The 6,776-nt window shown below is 39.6% G+C and overlaps 1 long non-coding RNA gene across 1 annotated transcript in view; it reads right to left on the bottom strand.

Moving 5' to 3' along the window:
• Window positions 1–349: 349 nt before the first annotated feature.
• Window positions 350–6,776, bottom strand: part of LOC148344114 (uncharacterized) — a 59,424-nt gene continuing 52,997 nt past the window's right edge. Inside the window, exon 3 of the long non-coding RNA XR_015844033.1 lies at window positions 350–486. This is a non-coding gene — a long non-coding RNA (uncharacterized LOC148344114). The remainder of the gene's footprint in view (window positions 487–6,776) is intronic.

The raw sequence follows: 6,776 nt of genomic DNA, 5'->3' as shown, positions 1-6,776 counted from the left end.
ATCGATCCGCTTACCACTAGAAGAATTATTATCATTGCAACCTGATTAAGTAGTGTGACAACCATATAACTTAACTGTTCACAATTTTTCTGAAGCTTTACTCTTTTTTTTGGGGGGGGGGGGGCCTTTGAGGACACCATACTTTCCACTCATCTCTCATCGTATTCTTCAAACTAGCTGGCTACAGTCATGTTTAAGTGGCAATGACTGAATCGTAAATGACAATGTGTGACAGAAAACAGTATGCAATAAAACAAGGGGCCGTGTCACAGGAACACACATTCAGAAGCAAATTCATTGAGTAAAAACATAGTTATACTTTGATTATTTGATCGCGTGTTTGTCTTCACCTGTTTTGCGTTGTATCCGTGAATGGAGGTCGAGTCTCAGAGAAGAAACAGCTGCTTCCAGAGGTGCTTCGCAGCTGCGGAGTGCTGACCTTGCACCGTCTGGCTGACTGTCTGATCCATAACAGACACTTTAGGCCTGCAAAGAATGAATCCCTCATCTATTTGAATCCAGAAGAATCCATATAAAATTCGTCATTCTTACATGTTTTTAAACCTATGTACATTACACATTCTTCAAACAAATAACTTTTACAGCCGGTAAGCTGTGACGTAATCAGTTTTTAATAAAAGGTTATATTTCAGTGGCTTTTTCTTTCCAAACTGAGGAATGGAATGCACCATGTTGATAGCCAAAAGTCATTTGAAGGCACATTTTTTGGTTGGCTAATGCGTACTGTCTGTTTCCATGCTGTATTTAGTATTTGATAAATAATGCCAATTTTGATGGCAATGAAGGTAATGCTAGTTTCGAAACTAACCAAAATTGGAAAAGAGCTAGAACGTGAATTTAAAAGAAAATCTCCAAAACAGCAACTTTGAATCCAATATGTCTATGTAACATAGGACGCAATTTGTTTTGGATAAGATTTGGACACTTTTTGGTAGGTGTTGAAGCTAATTCTCTCCAATCAAAGCTAAACTAAATTAAGCTAAGATGCACCTTTTTGGGTCAGTATGTTTTTCGGGGTGTCTTTAGTATTTGTTACATGTGACCAATTTAAGTGTGAATGAATGGAACGCAATGAGTCAGGATCCCAAAAAAAAGCCTTCAATTGGAAAACAGCATTACAGTTTAGAAGAAGAAAAAAATCTTCTAAGCCACCACCTTTAACTCCAACATACAGTATAAACAGGATGAACAATAGATATTTCATTTGGATAAGATTGAGAAAAAAAAATCACATTTGATTTTGACATTTATGCGTTGGTTATAGCCGTTTTTCTCCAAATTAAGCTGAGCTGAACTAAGCTAACTGAAATGTGGAATCAAACGGCCAGCAAAAAAAAGCAATTCTGTTCAGTATTCCCTAAAATGTAAAAATGATTCCTTTGCTTTCTCTCCTAAACAAGGGAGAGCTGGCTAACATAACCAGCTCGTTTCTGTAGTTTGAGACGCAACACCATGTGTGCTTCCTCTCTTCTGCAGACACAAAAACACACTGCCTCACTCCCTTTTTCGTCTGTTCACTTTCACTCCTGTATGTTCTGCATTACCCTCCTCCCCTACGGATGCACGGAGAAAAAAAAAAAGCACACCTCTGTTTCTTGTTTAAATCTTGACCAAATGCCTGTTCTGTGTACTGCCTGTCTTCTGTTTCTGCACTTTGAGGAATAGTTAGGTCAAAGGTGCAGTCAGATTTATACAAGTAGTATGATTGAACACGGGGAGAAGAAGTTATACAAGGAGGCTGAAGTCCTAATCGTACGAGAATAAAGTTAAATTTGTTGGAGGTAAAAGTCTTTTCTCATATCAAAGATGCGATAATATGAAATACAAAATTTGCATCATTTTGGGAATGAAGTCATTATATTACTAAAATTAAAGAAAATGTTTTGGCAAATTTATGTCAAAATATTATCGATATCAGGTCTTTGGTGACATTGATTAAATGACAACCATGAAACTCAAGGCCCAGGGGCCGGATCTGGCCCACTACATCATTCTTTGGGGTCCACTAAAGAAAATGAAGGAACTCATTCAGTTTTCTTGCTCATTTTGTGTCTTTTGGCTTTGAAGTACTGTTGCATTTGATCTTCACTTTTAACAGATATTACAAGTAACGGTAGTATTTTCTAACCAAAACCTTCTTAACCGCGCAATTAACAAGGACTTGAAAATATGCATGTTTTTTCTTATATCTCTAATATACTTACTTTTGTAGTCTTATGACTTTATTCTTCTAATATAGCAACTTTCACCTTGAAAATGTGTCTTTATTTCCTAAATATCATACCACTGCATTTGCCCATTTTAAACCTCGAATGACATTTCGATTCCCACATTGCTGGATTTATGGCTTGTTTTGTGGCAGTGAAGACCAACTTGCACAGCAAAGCTGTGACCCCAAATGCCTCCGCTTCCTAATTTTAGTTTCTGCATTAAATTCATCGAACCCCCTTCCAAAAAAGAAGACGGGAGAAGCGGAGACATGTGAAAACCTTTCTGCTCCATTGTGAACACAAGCACAAAGAGGGCTTTATTGATGACCCTGAATCAGCGGCCTTGCTCTGGGCTGCTTCACTAAACTGGACCATTGTGCGGCCTTTTTGCAGCCAAAAGTGGGGATTATTCATTATGTGCTTTGCTCATGTCTGATGCATCATGTTTGGTTTTTTTTGTGCCACTGAGACTCACAATTTAGGAAACAAAAGATGCAGACCTTGGAATTATTCTTGTTAAAGACCTAAGCAATTGTCCAGGTTTTTTTTCACGGACAAAAATGTTATTTTAGGGTGCATCTTAGCCACCTAAACCTTGCATAAAGCACGCATTTCTCTTGGCCTGGTCAGACTTTAAACAGAGACGTCATCCATGCACTCAGAGGTGAAGTGCAGCCTGCCGTCGGCCTTCGGCCGGGATGTGTTTGCTTTTGGGATTTCACTTGAAGATGTTTACAAATGCCACCGCAGGAGAACACAACAGGAAAGAACGTGACCTCGACCAGCCCAGTGAAAGGACTCAAGCTTACACAGATCAGGGGCTAATCTGCTGAATACACAGATCACTTACAATCGCTTTCAGACACAATTTATTTTGGTAGCTGAAATGCAGAAACATTGTTGTAGAGCTGCTCGTCGGCTTTATTTGTCATTGATCAGTATTTACATTGCTTGACTCTCACGTGCATTAAATGTATTTTCTTCTTCTTAGAGTGACTCCAACTACCACGGACAAATGCCATGTAGGTTTTCACAAAGGGCTCTGCTATCATGTACAATAACCTGTCCACAAAAGTGGAAATGTAGTAAAGATATTCACACTTTAAGAGAGAATACTGAGTTGATAGCCCCCACAGGTTTTCCTCCAACAAAGCCACTGCTCAGAAAAGTGGTTTCACATGTGGTGTCAGGGAACACTAACGCATTGACCCAACAGATAAGATCTGTTATTAAACATTTCAAAAGGTACAGGAGTCCAAGTAACCCGCACACTCGCACTAGAAAGAGACTTAACTCAGCTGAGTGTTGGCATTCAAAGCATCTTCTGTCCCACGCCTGCCTTTTCATTAATTACTTTGAAGGCGCCCGTTTGTGTTTGGCTTAACAAAGCCGCCCGAGCTCACACAGCATAGCCAACATATTTATGACCTACAGTCTGCGCAAGAGGCCGGCCTGCGTGAGCCCACGCTCCTGCCTGAGCTGCGCTCACACAGGCAGCATGAAAGGAGGAAATGAATGTGTGAGGGATGAATGCGTGGCCCTGGGGGTCAGCTTAATGGAGTGAGACCCCGGCCCCTATTGACTTCCACAGCCAAACTATTAACTCCCCGCAACTCCCAAGCTACGGCCTCATTATTCATTTGGGGCTGAAAGCACATTCCCATTTACATATTTAAGTTTGCCGACTTGTTGGCGTGATGCTGTGACAAGACTGGTGTCATTGGAACTCACGGGGATTCAATAGCATTGTAGCAGAACAAATAGTTTTGGGCTACTGATTTGAAGTTGGTGCAAGATGGGCTACTTAGAGGGAAATCGCTAATACTCATAATACTCACAATATACATATATATATATATATATCATCAAGTCCATCTACTAGTGTCTGTATGTGAGTTTAAAAACAAGCACACGAAGAAAAATCTCATTTTTATCGGTTGAACGTCAGACAAGGACTGTGACAATTTCAAGACACGGAGGAGGCTCTGCTGGAGATTCTTCCGAAAGGATTCTATTTGATTCGAAAAAAATGTTTACATGTTATTTGGTTATGATGTTATTTTGTATTGTGTTTTCTGTTTTATATTGTTTTATTTATGATTTACAGTAGTTTATTATCGCGTTGGTTGTTTTTAAAATGCTCTAGAAACACATTTGAGTTTAATTGAGTAGGGGAGCCTTTGTCAAAATTTGCTTTTTGTAAATACGGTATGTCCAAATGAAAACCACTTTGTGTTCGAATGAAATGACTGGCCAGCAATACAAAGGATGGCGGTGGATGCAAGATTTTGTGCTACAGTAGGGGTCTTCAATCCTATTCCTCGAGGTTCGCTATCCAACCTGTTTTCCATCTCTCCCTGCGGTAACACACCTGATTTAAGCCTGCTTTTACAACGCTGCAAATTAGAACTAGCGTCAACCGATTAGCTCTTTTAAAATGTAAAGAAATCAGATGGGATTTTTTTTTTAATCGCATTAAGTTTTCTTCGCAAGATTAAGATAACTATGTTCAAACAACCCCCCCCCTCCAAAAAAAAATTAAACTCGGCAAAAAAAATGGTTTCTCTCCGTTGTAAAGGTTAAATGATTTTACAACAGTCGAATGTTCTGCCTGTAATTCAGGTCTTTCTTATCGGAAGTCTTAGGGGACCAAAAAAGTTTCTAATTAATTAGATGATTAATCAATTATTTTCATTTTATTCTCACAAATATTGTAATTGGCATTGCTTCCAAAAATTCCATATCGGTCAGGGCCTAATTACAACCACAACAATAAACAGTGTTAGATTAAAGCACCACCGACAGTATCAATCAAATCTCAAAGTTATCTTTGCAGTGCAAAACAGACTCTTGTTATACAGTACTAGGGTAACCTATTCAGGAGGGGAGTTCGGGGAGACGAGAGGAAAAAAAAATGTTGCGTTAACTCCCCCAACTTTCCCCCTCCCTAAACTTTCCTCTAATTGGCCAACCTTTGTAAGCCTGAGGATGGGGGCTGTCCTTACACTATGCGGCTATATGAGTTAGATTAGCATAAAAATAATGTAGAGCTATCCATACAGTCATCTATTTTCTATAGCGCTTGTCCTCATTAGAGTCGTGGGTGAGCTGTCACCTACCCCGGCTGACTTGTGGCAAAAAGCGGACTACTCCGTGAACTCGTTGGCAGCCCAAAACAGTGCACTTAAATACAAAGCCATTGAAACTCTCACGCCATCACCGAGTGTGAACTGAACCCACGCACACACGACACGATCAGTGTGAGCCAATGTTGATCTAAGCATTGGAAGGAAAAGTGGTGATCTTCTCATGCCAGATTGGCTGAGAAATATTTTTCATCTGAAAACAACAATTAGTGCTTTTTTTACACCACGATCCGTGTATGGAGGAATGAGAGCCTCGCTGAGAGCGAAATTCATTAGCTGCATCGACCATTCAGGGAATATTATCTCAGTATCGGCTGGCAGAGGTTAGGTTTACATTTCACAGCGATTTCTTTTTTGATGCACATTTGTTTTTATTAACGGTTGGTGGTTCTGACAACATGACACAGATAAATCTTTGAGGAACACTGAGATATATCTTATTACAGAAAATGTTCATTCTTACCCGTGAAATTTACATTTCGAGCTTCTCCTCGACTTATTGGTTCATTTGTAGGCCACACATCGTGGCATTTGTGCGTTAGAGACAGATAAAAAAAACGTGAAACGCCGCAGAGATCTCAATGTATTCAAGTAAGGCGAGCTTGGACATTAGAAATATTAGATGGCCGCCGGTGGCTTCACTTCTCACAATAGTGAGTAAAGCGGCATTAGCAGGTAGAGAAGGTCTCAGAGATGGCAATAGGTTTAATAGTCGTCAGAACGGCGAGAATATACACCAGACGGTATAGCTGACGTATATTACTGATTGGGGCGTACAGTATTTGCTCCCCCCACCCCCAAAAAAGTGCAGCCTGGTGACAAATGGGCCACTTAATAGTTCATGGACAGGGAGAAATGTGCTTATTATCAACTGTATCTCATGTTGGATATACTGCACTGTAGTGTCTTGAGATACAAGTGACCATACTTAAAAGGTTTTGCAGATACAAGAAGTAACAGAAGAAGAAGAAGTTGTAACAATTACAACAGAATTACACGTGTATGTAAAAGAAACAAACTGAGCTAGCTTAATGGAAAATGGCATTGCCACGCTAATGGTTAGCACTGTTTAGAACCTTTTTAAGCAACGGACATTTGAACGTTAACGGTGGAGAAATGCATGTAGCCTGATCGAAGAAAAATACTCACAAGTATGTATTCTTAATCTCTGTGAAAAATGACTAGTATTACAGTGGCTACTGGGTCACTTTCAATCGTCGTAGAAACAAAGAAATTTTCATTTTTTATATTCAATTTAATTGTATTTTTATAAAGCTACAATTTTATATAGTGCTATTTTTACTCCCCCAAAAAGTTTGTTGGGTCGGGCTGATGGCATTTCCGTTCATTTTAAAGGGAAAGGATGATTTGACATACTTCAAAGCATCACAGTGCTGCA

The sequence above is a fragment of the Idiotropiscis lumnitzeri genome, chromosome 1 (genome assembly GCF_059441095.1).
Source record: "Idiotropiscis lumnitzeri isolate Australia: NSW breed Sydney's pygmy pipehorse chromosome 1, RoL_Ilum_1.0, whole genome shotgun sequence".
Taxonomy (NCBI): Eukaryota; Metazoa; Chordata; class Actinopteri; order Syngnathiformes; family Syngnathidae; genus Idiotropiscis; species Idiotropiscis lumnitzeri.
Note: the sequence above shows the minus strand (reverse complement) of the source record. Positions and strands in the feature narration are given on the sequence as shown.